General features: G+C 43.0%; 1 pseudogene; it reads right to left on the reverse strand.

Moving 5' to 3' along the window:
- Nucleotides 1-2,421: 2,421 nt before the first annotated feature.
- Nucleotides 2,422-19,296, reverse strand: LOC140725253 (kelch repeat and BTB domain-containing protein 4-like; annotated as a pseudogene).
- Nucleotides 19,297-19,732: the final 436 nt, after the last annotated feature.

Raw genomic sequence — 19,732 nt, forward strand, 5'->3', positions numbered from 1 at the left:
GATGTTGTGTACTCAGATTTTCAGAAGCCCTTTTTCAAGGTGCCACGTGTGAGGTGACTTCACAAGTTAAGAGTGCGTGGTAATACAGGTAAGATACAAGCATGGATAAAGCATTCACTGACTGGCAGGAGGCGAAGTGTGGGAATAGATGGAACCTTTTGTGTTTGGCTGCCACTGGTAACCACAGCTACACATCTACAAAAAGACTTTGATAGATTAGAAGAATGACGAAAGATGTGGCAGATGCAATACAGTGTCAGGAAGCGTATGGTCATGCAATTCGGTAGAAGAAATGAGTAGATTACTTTTAAATAGAGTGGAGCAAAGAGTCTTCGTGCAGGCTTCCCTAAAAGTTAATTTGCAGTTTGAGTTGATGGTGAGAAAAGAAAATGCACTATTACCATTCATTTTGAGAATATAAAAGCAAGGATGTCACATTGATTCTTTATAAAGCACTGTTGAGGCCTTACATGCTGTATTGTAAGCAGTTTTGGGCCCCTTATTTAAAACAAGAACCTGATGACATTGTAGAACTCTCAAAGGGTGTTCACAAAGATGATTGCAGGATGGAAAGATTTGTCATATGAATAGCATTTAATGGCTCTGTGTCTGTATTGACTGGATTTCGGAAGAATGAGGGCAACTTCATTGAAAACTATCAAATGTTGAAAACCTTCTATAGAGTGGATGTGGAGAGGATGTTTCCTATGGTGGGAGAGTCTAAGACATGAGGACACAGATTCAGAATGGAGGTGTATACTTCTAGAACAATGATGAAGAGAAATTTCTTGAGTCAGAAAATGGTGAATCTGAGGAATTTGCTGCTACAGGCAGCTTTGGAGGCCAAGTCATTGGGTATATTTAAATTAGAGCTTGGCAGATTCTTGGTTAGCCAGGGCATGAAAAGATATGGGGAGAAGGCAGGACATGGGGGCAATGTGGGAATATGGATAAGCCATGATAAAATGGTGAAGACGACTCAATGAGACAAATGCCTTAATTCTGCTCCAATATGTATGGTCTTATGGCATTATGAAGGTCAATGTGCCAAAACTGCTCTTTATGACCAAATTGACAACCTATCTAGGGATTATGGAATTGTATTCCAGATCTGTCTGTTCTCCCCCACTCATCAATTCCCTGCAATTCACTGTGTAAGTCCTACCTTAGTTGGCTCTCTCAAAACTTCACTCTTTCAAACACATCACACTTGTCTGAATCTTTGCTCTGGGAAAGTCTAATGTGCATGTGGGAGTGTCAGCAGATCTGAAGTATGCATGAGTTTGGATGCAGCCAAATTTGGGTATGTACGCAGGTTTAGGGGCGTGCTGGCAAATATTGGGGTGAACACACATTTCGGGGTGTTAGCGGAATAGGGCTGCACACAGATTTCAAGGTGTCAGTGCATTTGGGATTGTGGCAAATTTCAAAGTAGTTTCATTTTAGATACTTTGTGTCACAACCACGGATTCGGCAATGAAGTAGATAGGGCAATTGCATTTGTGAATTTGCACGTCAGCTAATTATTTAATTGTGATAGTATTTATGTAGTGTTCTCGTGCAGTGTGTTGAAACTCTGACTAAACACCAAATTAAACCAGAGCCAATGAAGACAGAGTCGCAGTAAGATTAACCGTTTATGTTCACTCTTCCACATTAACATATCGTGAAAACTGTTGATAAAATAATACAAAATATCTACAGTATCTGTTTCATTCTTGAGACCATGCACACTCTTTTCTTTTAGCGAGTGTCACCCCAGCGGAGGGAGGGGTCGCGTCAAACTGCTGCCGGGCTCAAGCTGCCCCCGCATTTGAAATTGAAAAGCCGCCACGTGCGCTGCTCCAACTGCTGCTTCCTTTAACAGAATCTGCGTTAATATTTTACTTCAAATACTGTCATATGAACTTACGGCGTTGCTTCTATAATGTTTCTTTGTGGGTAGACACAGAGCTCTTCACGATCCTGCTGCATGCACGGCACCTTTCCACCTTCTCCGAACCTGAATTTACCCACAAGACACGGCAAAACCGGGGGTGACATCATCACATGCCGAGATACATCTTTATCTTTAACTCAAAATAGTCGTAAACAAATTATTTAAAGCGGAAATGTAATAAACTTAAATAAATGCCTTAACAGCAACACACTACCCGCCTGACCTTTGTAAGGTCACTATGAACATGGTACAGAACTTTAATCTTTAGACCAGTCTTTAAGTAGAAGTAGAGCTACCTGTGCAAATGGTCTCAGTCTGGAATAGAACATGACAATAGTTCGACATTGTTTAGGTCAATTAATGTCTTAGAAAACTAACATAGTACTGAAATTTTGTTGGCATCTGCAGAAATTTAGAAAAATAACTTCATGCACACAACAAATTAAATCCTAAAAACTGCAGTTTACTGTACTTGGTTAGAATCACACCAAAAGAAATTGCCAATTTGTCAACAATATCTCAATTCCACTTATCACTGATACTACAGATGTGGCTGGGTTCAGTTTTAATGTTTTGACATCACCCTTTTTACACTTGTCTCTGAAAACATAAATACACCCGTTGCAGCTGGCAATCTTCCACAGGGAGGGCACAGGATTCCAAACCTCTGGGAAGCAAGGTCGGGTGAAGCTGTCAAGCAGTAGATTGTAACATACCAGAAAATCTTTTTCAGCTACTATAAAAATCAGGTCCTTGTGAATAGCAGCATGCACACGGCCTGTAAAAGGGAGGTGATGTGACTTCAAATGGCATGTCCTGGAATGCGTGTCAAAAACACTGAATGAGAAGAGATGGTTTGGTAAAGAAGTCCATGTCGTTTTATTCCCCACACAGTAGATAAATAGTTCCATTGAGTTTAACAGAGTGATCTAGGAATAATGGTATATAGTTCCCTGAAGGTGGAATCTCATGTGGATAGGGTGGTGAAGAAAGCTTTTGGTATGCTGGCCTTTATAAATCAGAGCATTGAGTATAGGAGTTGGGATGTAATATTAAAATTGTACAAGGCATTGGTAAGGCCGAATTTGAAGTATTGGGTACAGTTCTGGTCACCAAATTATAGGAAAGATGTCAACAAAATAGAGAGAGTACAGAGAAGATTTACGAGAATGTTACCTGGGTTTCAGCACCTAAGTTACAGAGAAAGATTGAACAAGTTAGGTCTTTATTCTTTGGAGAGTAGAAGGCTGAGGGGGGACTTGATAGAGGTATTTAAAATTATGAGGGGGATAGATAGAGTTGACGTGGATAGGCTTTTTCCATTGAGAGTAGGGGAGATTCAAACAAGAGGACATGAGTTGAGAGTTAGGGAGCAAAAGTTTGGGGGGATTTCTTTACTCAGAGAGTGGTAGCTGTGTGGAACGAGCTTCCAGTAGAAGTGGTAGAGGCAGGTTCGATATTGTAATTTAAAGTAAAATTGGATAGGTATATGGACAGGAAAGGAATGGAGGGTTATGGGCTGTATGTAGGTCAGTGGGACTAGGTGGAAGTAAGAATTTGGCACAGACTAGAAGGGCTGAGATGGCCTGTTTCCATGTTGTAATTGTTATATGGTTATATGGTTAACACCTGCAGCACAAGACACTGCAGTCTCCAGCTGATTAGTCTCAACCCACACATTATCACAGACCACATAATAATGACAGCACTGGAAGGTGTATCCTGAAAGGTTTTTCCACCCAATGAATAAATGGCATCTTCACTTGGATGAAGACAAGCGTGTGCTGAAGACAATCTCTTGGCAGTGACGTGCATTGTTCCAAGTCTATTGTCTCCATGTTGCACCTCCACATCTGTCATGGGATAAGGCCACCTACAACATACGGGTCACTTCCTTGCTTGCATGCAGCAGTAATCTGATCCCACCATTGATTTTGACCAGTGACACTGATAGCATCATCATCACAGTGCAAAGACACTGCCAGTGAGTGTGTCCGAGTGTCTTCTTTTCCCATCAGGTAAATATGGGCAATTTCACCTGTTACGAACCCTGTAACTGGGTCACTTACCAGCAAAGATGGAGACGTCCGTTGAAGTCTGATGATACTATTTTTAACAGTATTTATTAGTAAAAATACACAAAAATAATATCAATGCAAATATACAGATAATATATGTCGTCAATACTAAATCTAAAAGTGCGGGTATAATAATAATCAATAAGAAATAAGCTCTTTCGTTGTCTAGGGGATAATGTATTGTCTGATGGAAATATAAAGTTCACTCAGTTCATGCAGGCTGCAGCCTTTGGGGACCGCTGGGTTGCAATGGTTAGAGAGAGAGAGAGATTTGGAGAAAAACTTGCCGACTTTCCTTTTATGATTTTGATCCGTCAGGAGTCTCGTTGTCGTGGCCGTTCAAGTGTGGCCTCTCCTTTAGCTAAACCATTCTTCCGTGATGAGCCCGCCACCCTGGCAAGGGAGAACGCACACGAACCTCCACCGGCTGTCGCTATTAAACGCTGTCACGGGATCTCTAGCGTTTCTCCTGGTGCGTCTAAAGGGGTTGTTCCCCAGACCCCTCTTTTATCCTTACTCACGGGATCTCAGATGTCAATCAGGTTGGGATGATGTAATCCCTCAACCAGACCACTCTGGTTGTCCCCTGAGGGTTTTCAATGAATAGTACAGTACTCAATACACAATTCTGTCTCCAAGAGACAATGGCCATTATCAGTGGATCCGTTCCGCTGAGGCCAGGACACATTCCAAACCTTGTGTATTCCGTGTGTCTCTCTCTCATTTCCTGGGTCCCAGACCCGAATTAATAGTGATCTTGCGATTCTCAAAAAGGAGGGGGCAACTTTGTACCCTTCGGCCTCTCAGAGTTGCTTCACATTCATAACACCCCCTTCCTTCTAAGATTTTTCCCACAGGTAAAATTAATTAATACAGAGTCTTACAGGATTTTCAGAATCTAACACAATACCAGAGAGTTTTTTTTTCACTACAGAGTAATAAAGTTATACATTCAATTCAGCATCTAAACAGTTAGTGATTACATTGTCACTTCCTTTAATATCTTAACATCTTGTACCTTAATAAATTCTTGTAGCATCAGACTCCAATTTAATAACCACCTTTTTTTTCTTTTTCTTCAGCAAAACAAAACTAAAGAGTTGTGATCTTGGCTTACGTGTATACTACAAAAGTTCATTCAAATACTAATCTTTATTTTACTTTCAAACTTAACAGTCAATCTTCCATGGGGTTGTCTTTATTAGTTACATGCTTTGTCAAAATCCCTTAAAACCGGATCCTGTTATTTAAATTGGCATCCCGTCAACCCTCGCCCCTTTTCCAGTTAACTCCCACGTGGTTAGCTTGTGCACCAGTGTGGAATAGGCTTTTGCATGCTCCTTTCATAGGAGTTATTTTATCAACAATGTTTTCCAAACGTAGCCCATTGGCTGAATTTCCACACAATTCTTTATTTATAAGCAAGTCGTTAGTTTTATCTTCAGGACCCTTCATTCTATTAGTTTTCTGTTTAAGATCTGCAAGCGATCCCTCTTTGTCCAAACAGCATTTCAAATTCTGCCTCTTCACAGCACACTCTTGAATAACAATAGCGCGTGGGGCACCTTTACATTCCAAATCAATCTGTAATTGATTCGCAGGCACCGTGTTAACAAGCCATTGTCCCTTCAGCCTGGTTACTGCTTCTGACACCAATCCAGACTTTAAATTTTCTTCATTCAATTTAGGAACTACACTTTTCCCTTTTCCTTCAATAATAATATTCACCTCACCACCTTTTATCTCCTCACTAACTTTTAACACACCTTCGAGCACAAACAACTGGGAATTCTCACTTCCCACTATTACCAAGGTTAACCCTTTCTTCACTGAACCAAGTCCATCTGACCCACAAGGACTGCATTCCTTTTCAGCTGAATCAAATACCTCAGACTTTTCCTGAGTTCCATTACTAGGTTCAGTACCACGTGCATTCACATCTTGAACACACTCAAATGGGACATCTGCCTCTTCCAGGCTTTCAATACCCGTCCCCTTTTCAAATTCTAAGTTCCCCTGATCCTCCCAGTTACTCTCTGGGCAACTCCCTTCCAGAGTAAACTCAACCCTGCGGGCTGAAACAACCTCATCTGCCAACCCAGCAGACTTCTTCAAGGTAATGGCATCCTTTTCATCTAGGACTGCCCTCATTTCATTATCGGGAACACATTTAAAATTTTCAACTTCTTCCAACAGTTCTGTCAAACCAGACAGATCATCCATGTCCAACCCTAGACCTTCTAACAACCTTATCTGTTTCTCATTTTTACTCCGTGCCTCTACAAATTTCCTCCTGGCTAAGGGCAGGACTACCCCCTCTCCCTTACTCTCTTTCACCTCCCTATTATCAGTTTTACCACCCTCTAACCCCTCTTGGTACAGGGTCGGTAAAAACGTCTCAGCCAAATCGATACTGGCCTGATTTAAACTGGTCTCTTTCTCAGCTGCCTTTCTCGACATGCTGCTAGTGATCGCGCATGCGGGATAGATCTTGGAATCTAGGGGCGGGTCCTCAACATTCACAGGCTGGCTCGTCAGCTCCATGGCCGACCAAACGTCACCACCAGCTAAATCGTTACCCAGAAGGATGTTTACGTCAGTTCTTGGAAATTCTGATTGCACCCCTATTTCAACTGGTCCAGATACCAGCTCACAATTTATAATGATCCCATGCAAAGGCACAGCTTCTGTCCCTTTTCCTATGCCTCTCAAAGCTACCTCTCCAGTCTTGGGACCAAAATCTAGTACCTTACTGCGAATCAATGACAGCTCAGCTCCAGTGTCTCTCCAGATCCGCACTGGAACTGGTGTGTCTCCCTCTTTCACAGACACAGTTCCTTCTGAAATAAATTTCTCAGGCCCCTCTCATATTCTGTCTACCTGGGGCTATCTCATCGATTTACTGATCACCACAATACATCCTGTAGGGACTGCTGCTTTCCCTTTTCCTGTCTCCTTCCTAAGTGCAAGGCACTTAGAGGCAATATGACCCACCTTTCCACAATTAAAACAGGTCAAGCCAGGACCTCTCCTGCCATCTTGCCTTTCCTCCTCCTTATTTTTACCACTAGCTCCTGGCTGGATCTCTGCCTCAGCCGGCGGGCTTTCTCTAACGTTCCCACGGTCTTTCTGGTAATTTTTATTCGAGGAAAACTTTGTCTTGTGGATTAGGGCATATTCATCTGCGAACCTAGCAAATTCAGATATGGACATTTGGCTTCTCATTCAAATACATCTGGATATCATCCGAAACACAACCTTTAAATTCCTCAATCAGAATTAACTCCCTGAGATGCCAAAAATCCTCTTCCACCATTTCTGCTGCACACCAACGATCCAAGAGCACACCCTTCTCCTAGGCAAACTCTGCATACGTCTGATTCCACCCTTTCTTTAAATTTCTGAACTTTTGTCTATAGGCCTCAGGTACCAATTCATAGGTCCAAAGAATTGCCTCCTTTACTTTCTCATAATTCTCAGACTCCTCCTCTTCCACAGACAACGCCGCATATGCCCGTTGTGCCTTCCCTTTTAACACACTTTGTAACAACGCCACCCACTGTGTTCTGGGCCACTTCTGATTCACTGCCACCTTTTCAAAATGCAAGAAATAACTATCAACATCCGTCTCCTCAAATGGAGGTACCAACCTAAACTCCCTACTAACATTAAATCTCTCCTCTCGGTCTGACCCTTGAGCTCTTCGCTCTTGCCTTAACTTCTCCATGTCCATCTCATGTTGCCTCTGTTTCTCCGTCTCCCTCTCCTTTTCAACTCTTTTCTTTTTCAGCTGCTTCCAGCTGTTTTAAATTTCATGCTCCCTCTGTTTCTCAGCTCTTTCCTGCCCCCTTTTCACGTCTAACTCCTTTAGCTGGAGCTCATGCTCCCTTTGCTTTTCAGCTCTTTCTTTTTCCTTTTCGGCTGCTTCCAGCTGTTTTAACTTAATTTCATGTTCCAACCTTAATTTCTCCAACTCTAACTGACTGTCCCACTAGCTGGTACCTTTTCAGGGATATTTTCCAATACCTCAGCCGAAAACACATTCTTCACAATATAATACTGAGTTATGGCCCTCCACACCTCCCGCTTTTTCACAGACAACCTCACCTCTGCGAGGTTTAGTCCTTTCGCAATATTTATCAAGTCCGACTTTGTGGCTGCCTCTAGCGCCTCCAGAGTCGGGTTTTCTATAAATTCGTCTACGTCCATCTTTGCTGGCTTCCTGTCTGATTACTCGTGCAACCAGATCCAAGTTTGGACTTAAAAGCCCGATTTACTGGCCCTCCAATTTGGTATCATATCTCGAGACGAGCCCACACGTTGTTACAAACCCCGTAACTGGGTCACTTACCAGCAAAGATAGAGACGTCCGTTGAAGTCTGATGATACTATTTTTAACAATTTAATAGTAAAAATACACAAAAATAATATCAATGTAAATATACAGATAATATACGTCGTCAATACTAAATCTAAAAGTGCGGGTATAATAATAATCAATAAGAAATAAGCTCTATCATTGTCTAGGGCATAATGTATTGTCTGATGGAAATATAAAGTTCACTCAGTTCATGCAGGCTGCAGCCTTTGGGGACCGCTGGGTTGCAATTGTTGGAGAGAGAGAGATTTGGAGAAAAACTTGCCGACTTTCCTTTTATGATTTTGATCCGTCAGGTGTCTCGTTGTCGTGGCCGTTCAAGTGTGGCCTCTCCTTTAGCTAAACCGTTCTTCCATGATGAGCCCACCACCCTGGCAAGGGAGGATGAACATGAACTCTCACCGGCCTTCGCTATAAAACACTGTCACTGGATTTCCAGCGTTTCTCCTGGTGCGTCTAAAGGGGTTGTTCCCCAGACCCCTCTTTTATCCTTACTCACGGGGTCTCAGATGTCAATCAGGTTGGGATGATGCAATCCCTCAACCAGACCACTCTGATTGTCCCCTGAGGGTTTTCAATGAATAGTACAGTACCCAATACACAATTCCGTCTCCAAGAGACAATGGCCATAACGGTGGTTCCATTTCGCTGAGGCCAGGACACATTCCAAACCTTGTGTATTCTGCGTGTCTCTCTCTCATTTCCTGGGTCCCAGACCTGAATTAATAGCGATCTTGCGATTCTCAAAAAGGAGGGGGCGACTTTGTACCCTTCGGCCCCTCAGAGTTGCTTCACATTCATAACACACCAATTTCCTTTAAACTGGATATCAGGTTCTCAAAGTATTGAGCTCGTTTTTCTTTGTCATGACCAATCCAGGTTTCTATTGCTTTGGCTGGTTTCTGAGAGTGGGGAACACCATATGGGACATGAAACTCTCTTAGGTCTTGAAGTGAATCTCTTTAAGCTTCCCATCTGCTTAGCTTGTCTTTGGGTAGAGGAGTGTCCCAGTCGGAGAGCTCAGAGGTGAGTTTTCTGAGGGGGGCTCTTCCCTGGATCATAACTGACACCAGTAGACCCAGGGAATCACAAACACTGTTGACAGTGGAGAGAACTCCACAGTGGGTGAATGGTTTGTTGGTGGTTGGTACGGACAACGTGAATGTGTCGGTCGTGATCTTCCAAAGGAGACCCAAACTCCTTTGTGTGAGTATAGTTTCTCCAACTAGATCTAGGTGCTTGATCGCTGGAGCACAGACATCAAGTGGGCAGGCCTCCACGAGTGCCTGCTCTTTGTTGTTTGGCAAGCAGTGGCGTGGTTCTCTGAATGGTAGTGAGGCGACCCAGTTGTTTGCTTCATCTCTAAAGACCTTGGTGTCCATTATTTTTAAGAAGATGGTGTCTTCCACTGATGGAGCAAGTTTATTGTCGTGCTCAGTTTGAGCGAAGACTGACTGGCTCAGTGTCTTCTCAGTTACTTTACTATGCTTGTGCTTTTGTTGTACTTCCTTGATACACATAATGTTTGTGCAGGGCTGAAAGGTTGAATGGCGGCCACTATCTAACACGTTAGTCTTGAGTGTGCTAACTGTCAGTTTGTGTACGTTGCCAGGGCACAACTTTCCTATCACCACCCAGCCCAGATCCAGACGTTGGGCCAAAGGGGCATTGTGTGGTCCATTGACCTGCTGCCTGACTTTGTGCACCCTAAGAATGTCTCTTCCGAGTATCAGGAGTATTTCTGCTTTTGGATCCAGTTCTGGGATGTGTTTGGCAATATGGTGGAGATGCGGCTGGTGTAGCACTGCCCTTGGCGTCGGAATCTTGGATTGGTTATTCAAGATCTCGTTGCACTCCAAGAGTGGAGGTTACAGATGATGACTTTACCATCCAGCGAATCGAGCTGGAAGCCTTCTGCCTTCCTGCCAGATGTTTCTGCAATGCCAGAGCAAGTTCTGAGGTAGTATGGGAATTGATTACTCTCTACGCTGTATAACTCGAAGAACTCTGGTCTGACTAGTGAGCAGTTGCTCTGGTTGTCCAGAATTACATAGGCTTTGATGGCCTTGTCTTTGGCTCCCTCAGGGTATACATTAGTGAGGCAGATCTTTGAGCATGAATAGCTTGACTGAGCTTGACCACAAACTTCTGTGCAGCTCGAGCTGACAACAGTTGTACCAGGGTGATCCTCTCCCTCCCCGCTGTCCTCTTGTGAGGGTGAAGGAGCCTTGGCAGTTTGCGGTGATGGGCTGGGATGCATGGCCCCATCGTGATTAGTGCTGTTGCATTCTGAGCACTTTACGGGGAACGTACACTCTCTAGTGAGGTGGGAAATAAAGGAACAGCACTTAAAACATATTATTTTTTCCTTGAGAAGGACCTTTCTTCCGTCAGGGTTTGATTCTAAACATTCTGCATCTTTTGAGGGGGTGGAGTTTGTTGTGCAATGAACAATTCGTGCTAGTGTCATCGGTGGTTGTGGAGACTTCCGTTTCATGCACTGAGATGGGTGTATTGATGTCAAAATTGTTTGAAATAGATTTGATTGGTTTGTTGTGAGTTGTGGAGCTACCTTGATTCATGAAGCTAGGGTCGTTTTGCCTCTTCGCCTCCTTGCACACAAACCTACTAAAATAATTAAAAGGAGGGAATCTACCACTGTTTTCTTCCTTGCACTCTAAGCCAATAGATACCCACCTTTTCTGCAGCCCAAATGGAAATTTGTCCACATTTGGTCCAATTCCGTGTGAAGTATCTAGATATGACAGGCCAGTTAAATAGAATAAATCTCCGAGTTCTCTTAATTTAGTGTGGTCCTTGGCTGACACACTAGGAAAATTGTCCAGCCATTGAAATAGCGCCCTTTCAATAATTTCGGGGGCCACTTAGCACTCCCGAAGTCTCTCCCATGATTCGCATAAGCTTGGGGTCATTGACGTACACTGAACGTATGCGTTTCACCTGTTCACTTGGTTCCTTTCCCAGCCATTTAGTCATAAGATCCAACTCTCGGGTTGCTGTGAGCTAGACTCTGCCAGCTGCACTGGTGAATGAGGAGTACCATGCACAGTGATTTTCAGGCTTATCGTCAAACTGGTATAGGTCTCATCGTGCTAAATACTGCACCAAGGGTTCTGCTGCAGGTGGCGTGCTGGTTGGGGGAATACGTTGGGGGGCATATGACTGAGCGTGTACGTGATGATGGAATTTGCTGTTCTGACTTCAGCCTTTGTCACTGTTCTCGCCGGATCTGGTAAGTCTGGTGTCGGGAAGTATTTGTCGTCGGCCCTTTCATACTTGAGTTTGTTGCAAAGTCACAATTGTGAGTTGTCTTCCCCAAGTGGACGTGATGCAACAAAGCTTCCCTGGGAATCCACATGAGATGGGATGCCAGCTGGTAAGTACGGAGAGGGAGAACGAATCTGCAGGTCAATTTGAGATTGGACATATCCGCTGGTGTGTTCCAATTTGGCCCTTTCTGATGTAGATTTTACTGCTTCATCTAGAACGTGCATTTCTTCAGGGTTTTCCAACACTTCTGCTTCCACCGCGACAGCATCAGCTTTTCGTCGCAGCATCTGCACTTCTAACTCTGCATCTATCCTTGCCTTTTCTCTCTGGTTTTTGGCTTCTCTAGTAGCCTTTTCGCTCTGGTTTTAAACATACATATCAATCTTCCCTCAGCCTCAAACACTCCAGAGAAAACAACATAAGTTCATCACTTTTATCTCAGCCCCATCACAACGAAAGCACATCGATTGTTTGGGTGTGCAGTGATAAGCCAAACCTCCTTAACCAACTGAGAAAGTAAGGATTCTTGTGCTCGTTCCTTGATTGTAGATATGTGTTTGGCCCCAGGCAGGTCATCCACTCTGCCAACACCCAGGAACTTAACACTGCTGACAGGTGATCAGGACCTGGCGTCTATGAGGGTGCAATGACAGGCATGATATCAAGTTTACAGAGGGTTAAATTTGGGAGGTTGGGTGAAAGGATATTACATAGAAACATAGAAAACCTACAGCACATTACAAGACCTTCAGCCCACAATGCTGTGCCGAACAATTACCTAGCCCTTCAATTTTCAAAGTTCTATGTACGTAGCCAGGAGTCTCTTAAAAGACTCTGCCTCCACCACTGTCGCCGGCATTCCATACACTCACCACTCTGTATGTAAAAAACTTACCCCGACATCTCCTCTGTACCTACTTTCAAGCACCTTAAAACTGTGCCCTCTGCCGCTAGCCTTTTCAGCCCTGGGATTGGGACAATTTGTTTTATGGGAAGGATGTAAAAGAGAAATGGAGGTCATTTAAAGGTGAAATTTTGAGGGTACAGAATCTTTATGTTCCTGTTAGGTTGAAAGGAAAGGTTAAAAGTTTGAGAGCGCCATGGTTTTCAAGGGATTTTGGAAACTTGGTTAGGAAAAAGAGGGAGATCTACAATAAATATAGGCAGCATGGAGTATATGAGGTGCTCAAGGAATATAAAGAATGAAAAAGAATCTTAAGAAAGAAATTAGAAAAGCTAAAAGAAGATATGAGGTTGCTTTGTCAAGTAAGGTGAAAATAAATCCAAAGGGTTTCTACAGTTATATTAATAGCAAAAGGATAGTGAGGGATAAAATTGGTCGCTTAGAGAATCAGAGTGGACAGCTATGTGTGGAGCCAAAAGAGATGGAGGAGATTTTGAACAATTTCTTTTCTTCTGTATTCACTAAGGAAAAGGATATTGAATTGTGTAAGGTAAGGGAAACAAGTAGGGAAGTTATGGAAACTATGACATTTAAAGAGGAGGAAGTACTGGTGGTTTTAAGGAATATGAAAGTGGATAAATATCTGGGTCCTGACAGGATATTCCCTAGGACCTTGAGGGAAATTGGTGTAGAAATAGCAGGGGCTCTGACAGAAATATTTCAAATGTCATTAGAAACGGGGATGGTGCCGGAGGATTGGTGTATTGCTCATGTGGTTCCATTGTTTAAAAAGGGTTCTAAGAATAAACCTAGCAATTATAGGCCTGTCAGTTTGATGTCAGTGGTGGGTAAATTAATGGAAAGTATTCTTAGAGATGGTGTATATAATTATCTGCATAGACAGGGTCTGATTAGGAATAGTCAGCATGGATTTGTGCGTGGAAGGTCATTTTTGACAAATTTTATTGAATTTTTTGAAGAGGTTACAAGGAAAGTTGACGAGGGTAAAGCAGTGGGCGTTGTCTATATTGACTTCAGTAAGACCTTTGACAAGGTTCCACACAGAAGGTTAGTTAGGAAGGTTCAATCATTGGTATTAATATTGAAGTAATAAAATGGATTCAACAGTGGCTGGATGGGAGATGCCAGAGAGTAGTGGTGGATAACTGTTTGTCAGGTTGGAGGCCGATGACTAGTGGTGTGCCTCAGGGATGTGTACTGGGTCCAATGTTGTTTGTCATATACATTAATGATCTGGATGATGGGGTGGTAAATTGGATTAGTAAGTATGCAGATGATACTAAGGTAGGTGGCGTTGTGGATAATCAAGTAGGTTTTCAAAGCTTGCAGTGAGATTTAGGCCAGTTAGAAGAATGGGCTGAGTGATGGCAGATGGAGTTTAATGCTGATAAGTGTGAGGTGCTACATTTTGGTAGGAATAATCCAAATAGGACATACATGGTAAATGGTAGGGCATTGAAGAATGCAGTAGAACAGAGTGATCTATGAATAATAGTGCATAGTTCCCTGAAGGTAGAATCTCATGTGGATAGGGTGATGAAGAAAGCTTTTTGTATGCTGGCCTTTATAAATCAGAGCATTGAGTATAGGAGTTGGGATGTACTGTCAAAATTGTACAAGGCATTGGTAAGGCTGAATTTGGAGTATTGTGTACAGTTCTGGTCACCGAATTATAGGAAAGATATCAACAAAATAGAGAGAGTACAGAGAAGATTTACTAGAATGTTACCTGGGTTTCAGCACCTAAGTTACAGGGAAAGGTTGAACAAGTTAGGTCTTTATTCTTTGGAACATAGAAGGTTGAGGGGGGACTTGATAGGGTATTTAAAATTATGAGGGGGATAGATAGAGTTGACATGGATAGGCTTTTTCCATTGAGAGTAGGGGAGATTCAAACAAGAGGACATAAGTTGAGAGTTAGGGGGCTAAAGTTTAAGGATGACACGAGGGGGAATTTCTTTACTCAGAAAGTGGTAGCTGTGTGAAATGAGCTTCCAGTAGAAGTGGTAGAGGCAGGTTCGGTATTGTTATTTAAAGTAAAATTGGATAGGTATATGGATAGGAAAGGAATGGAGGGTTATGTGCTGAGTGCAGGTCAGTGGGACTAGGTGAGAGTAAGCGTTCGGCATGGACTAGAAGGGCCGAGATGGCCTGTTTCCGTGCTGTAATTGTTATATGGTTATATAAACCTCTGACTATCCACAGCTCAGGTCTTGTCACCTCACTACAGGAAGGATGTGGAAACCATAGAAAGGGTGCAGCGGAGATTTACAAGGATGTTGCCGGGATTCGAGAGCATGTCTTATGAGAATAGGTTGAGCAAGCTTGGCCTTTTCTCCTTGGAGTGACAAAGGATGAGAGGTGACCTGATGGAGGTGTATAAGATGTTGAGAGGGATTGATCGTATGGATAATCAGAGGCTTTTTTCCCAGGGCTGAAATGGCTAGCATGAGAGGGCACAGTTTTAAGGTGCTTGGAAGGAGGTACAGAGGAGATGTCAGGGGTAAGGGTTTCTTACACAGAGTGACAAATGTGTGGAATGGGTTGCCAGCAACAGTGGTGGAGACAGATATGATGGGGTCATTTAAGAGACGCCTGGGTGGATACATGAAGCTTCAAGAAATAGAGGGCTATGGGTAACCCTTGGTAATTTCTAAAGTAAGTTCATGTTCGGCACAGCATTGTGAGCTGAAGGGCCTGCATTTTGTTGTAGGTTTTTGATGTTTCTCGAAACTTTGACTCTAATTGCGCCAATTAAGTTCTGTTTCAAATAAGTTAGCCTAAATTTCCACAATTTATGTTTGACATATTTTGTACTGTGAAGTACTATGGCTGCAAAATGTTTATCTTCATGGTGTTTCCACCCACCATGATAACTTGAACTTGTGGAGCGCACAGAAAAACCTTGCAATGCAGTCGGCCAATTCGTTTGACAGACTGGATCACTCTTACCAGTCAGGGACCAGTTCCAATGTAGGAAGGTGGGGCTGAGCATGACGGACACTTCGGCTGACCAGTGATGGGCAATGAAGCATCGGAGATGGGGTGATCAGATGTTCAAAGGAAGGGCTGGTGACACAGCCGACAGGTTGACCCATTTGGCAGCTGGTATTCCACATGTCAATGGCGGAGTCGTTGGAGGGGTCTGTCCTCCAGCTCACCGGGTAAGCCCTGCTTACTTGTTGGACAGTGTTCTGGATAGGTAGGGTGGTTGCAATAGGAAAATGGGTTTGTTCAAATGTGAAGACAAAATGCTGGAAATTCAAAGCAGCACACAATAAATGATTGAGGAACTCAGCAGATCAGGCAGCATCAAAGGGGAGAACTAGCAGACCCAATGAAGAGCCTCGGCATGAAACATTGCCAAATGAAGGCTTCAGAGCTTCTTCCAGGAACGGAAAACATGACCATAAGATACAGGAGCAGAATGAGGCCATTCAGCCCATCAAGCCTGCTCCAACATTTCATCATGGATGATTTAACTCTCCAAACTCCATTCTCCTCCATCATCTCTCTAACTTTTGATGGCCTTATAGATCAAGAGCCTATCAACCGCTGCTTAAAATATATACAATGTTTGTCATCTGTGGCAACAATGTCCACAGATTCAACACCCACAGGCTCAAGAAATTCCTTTGCATCTCTCTCTAAAAGGAATTATTCTATTCTGAGGTTGTGATCTCTTGTCAAAAACTCTCCCATAATTGGAAACTTCCTTTCCACATTCAGTCTATCTAGGATTTTCAATATTCGATAGGCTAATGTCTCTCCTCCAGGGGTTTTACTCTGAGGCTTTCAAGTTAGTTGGGTTAAGATCCTCACTACTACTTGCTCCTTAAACTGTTCATGTCTTCAGCTTCTAATCATTGCTGAGTTTCTTTCCTTGTCCGTGCTATGTCCAGCCAGCCCCGCCCTCTCAGAGACTTTTTTTCAAATTCTCTTTTTTTTTAAAATCAGTAAACCTCATTACATGCTCGTATGTAAACATGTGGACAAGAAGGGGGAATTGATATTGGGTCAGGAGGAAATGGCCGAAGTTTGAACAACTATTTTGTGGCAGTCTTCATGGTGGAGGACGCACCTAGCATGCCAAAGAGAGATGTTATGGATGCGATGGGAGGTGAGGACCTCGATACAATAGCTATCCCGAAAGAGGTAGTGCTGAGAACAAGTGGGCCTGAAGATAGATAAGTCCCCTGGTCCTGATGGGAGTATCCCAGGGTTCTGAAAGAAATGACAGAAGTTACAGTTGAGACTTTGGTGATGATTTACCAACATTCCCTGGACTCTGGGCAGGTCCTGACAGATTGGAAGATGGTGAATGTCACGTCACTATTCAAAAAAGGATGGAGTCAAAAGTCAGGTAACTAATAGGCCAGTTAGTTTAACACCTGTAGTTGTGAAAATGCTTGCAGCTATCATAAAAGAAGAAATAGTGAGGCATCTGGAAAGAAATGGATCCATCAGGCAGACACGACATGGATTTAGCAAAGACAGGTCCTGCTTGACAAAATTACTGGAGTTCTTTGGACCAGAAGAAGCCGCAGAAGGTTGTAAATCTAGTCAGTTCCCAGCACATCTTCAGGGAACAATGTCTCAGAAAGGCAGTATCCATTATTAAGGATCTCCAGCACCCAGGGCATGCCCTTTTCTCACTGTTACCATCAGGTAGGAGGTACAGGCGTCTGAAGGCACACACTCAGTGATTTAGGAACACCTTCTTCACCTCTGCCATCCGATTCCTAAATGGACATTGAATTTTCGGACACTACCTCATTTTAAAAAAATATACAGTATTTCTGTGTTTGTATGCTTTTAAATCTATTGAATATATGCAATTGATTTACTTGTTTATTTATTGTTATGATTACTCATATTTTATTTACTCTTTTTTCTCTCTGCTAGATTCTGTATTGCATTGAACTGCTGTTGCAATAATTTCACATCTCATGCCAGTGATAATAGACCTGATTCTGCTATAATGAGCGCAGTGGATAGAAGGGAACAGATGGGTGTTATTTACTTGGATTTCCAGAAGGCGTTTGATAAGACTTATTCATAAGGATGCATAGAGTTGTATAAGCATGGATAGAGGATTGGTTAACTCATAGAAAGCAGAGTTGGGATACATGGGTGTTACTCTGGTTGGCAATCAGGTGTAGCCTCACCAGTACCCTGTACAGTTGCAGCATAACATCCCCACTCTTCGGTTCAATCGCTCAAATGAAGGCCAACATTCCATTTGCCTTCTTGATAGCCAGCTGCACCTGCAAACCAACGTTTTGTGATTCATACACAAGCACTCAAAGTCCCTCTGCACAGCAGCATGCTGCAATTCAAATAAACGAGGGGTGATCTTATTAAAACCGATCAAAATAGTGTAAGGGCTTGATAGAGTGGATGAGGAGAAGTTGTTTCCTATGATGGGAGAGTCTAAGACCAGAGACTGAGCCTCAATAGTGGGATGTCCTTTTAGAATGGAAATGAAGAGGAATTTCTTCAGCTGGAGAGTGGTAAATCTGTGGAATGCTTCGCCGTAACTTGTGAAGGCCAAGTCTATGTGTATTTAAGGCAAAGATTGCTACAGGAGCGATTGAGTCACTATGGACTGTACTCACTGGAGTTCAGAAGATTGACAGGATATCTTATAGAAACATATATAATTATGAAAGGTGTAGATAACATCGAAGCAGGAAAGTTGTTTCCACTGGTAGGTGAGACTAGAACTAGGGGACATAGCCTCAAGACTTTGGAAGATACACTTAAGACGGTGATAAGGAGGAACTGCTTTTCCCAGAGAAATATGGAAAACATATGTGCAGTGAATCTATGGAATTCTCTTCCCAATGAAGCAGTGGAGGCTACCTCAGTAAATACATTAAAGACAACGTGAGACAAATTTTTGCATAGTAGGGGAATTAAGGGCGATGAGGAGATGCAGGTGGGTGGAGATGAATCCATGGCCAGATCAGTCTTAACCTTACTGAACGGAGGAGCAGGCTCAACGGGCCAGATGGCCAACTCCTGCTCCTATTTCTTATTTCTTATGTTCTTTTTTCACATCCAAACTTGAATCTTGAAATTTATTTTTAAATTCTTTTCATCAACAGATAACTGGTTTAAAAAATTGTGAACAAGGGTGAGGAGACTTTGATCGAGAACTCATTCCATGTAAGGAAAGTAGATTGAATGGTATGAATATTGGCAGGATATGAACATAGAAGGTGAACTACCCAAGTATGATGGGACAAATGGAAGGGGATGAGAAGACAAGGGGGGGGTCAGTAGAAAATTCACTGGGGATCACTCAACTGAGAATGGTACAGGTAAGAGAGGGAGAGATGGAAGGAGGAACTGTAGGAGAAAGTGTGCAGGACATCTGAAGTGCAGGTCGGACCACGAAGTTCAATCGGAAGTCCAGAATTGAACAAGATTCATGATTCAAGGTTATTTGTAACATGTGCATTGGAACAGACAATGCAATGCAACCAACACACCTCATGTTGTGCAGGGGACTGGCCCAAAGTGTTCCCACATATTCCAGTTTCTGGGCCTCAACTTCCAGAACCCCAATTTTTCCTTGGAAGTTGATCATTGGCATCAATACAAGGGCACGCCAATCAACAAACAAAAGGACTTTGAACTCTGGACTTTGCAGTGGCAAACACTGGGCACCAAACTCCATTCTCACTAATTGATGAACCCAGGGGGTTAGTGGAATTCCTTCCTCTGGCCAACATAGATATCCGGCACCAGAACCCGCTGAAAAAATGTCTGTGAGTCGACTGGGGAATCAGAAGGCACAATGTCTGTGAGTCCATTCTGGACATGCTCTGCTGTCATCCTTGGGTGTGTTGGTTGTTAACACAAATGACACATTTCACTGTCATTTCCTCTGAATATGTGACACTGGAGGACCCAGAGGAAACCCACTCTCTCTTTCCACAGTGAGGACTTACAGAGGAGACCGGGAATGAACACCAGAATCCAATGCCCTAAGCTTTAATTGCGTCGTGCTAACTGCTCTGCTACCATGGAGCCCTGGTTCTGAACACAAACGACACATTTCACTCTCTGGGGAAAAGAAAAGAAACTGAATAAATGAGTGAAGAAGGGAGGGA

This window comes from Hemitrygon akajei, chromosome 1 (genome assembly GCF_048418815.1).
Source record: "Hemitrygon akajei chromosome 1, sHemAka1.3, whole genome shotgun sequence".
In the NCBI taxonomy this organism is placed as follows: Eukaryota; Metazoa; Chordata; class Chondrichthyes; order Myliobatiformes; family Dasyatidae; genus Hemitrygon; species Hemitrygon akajei.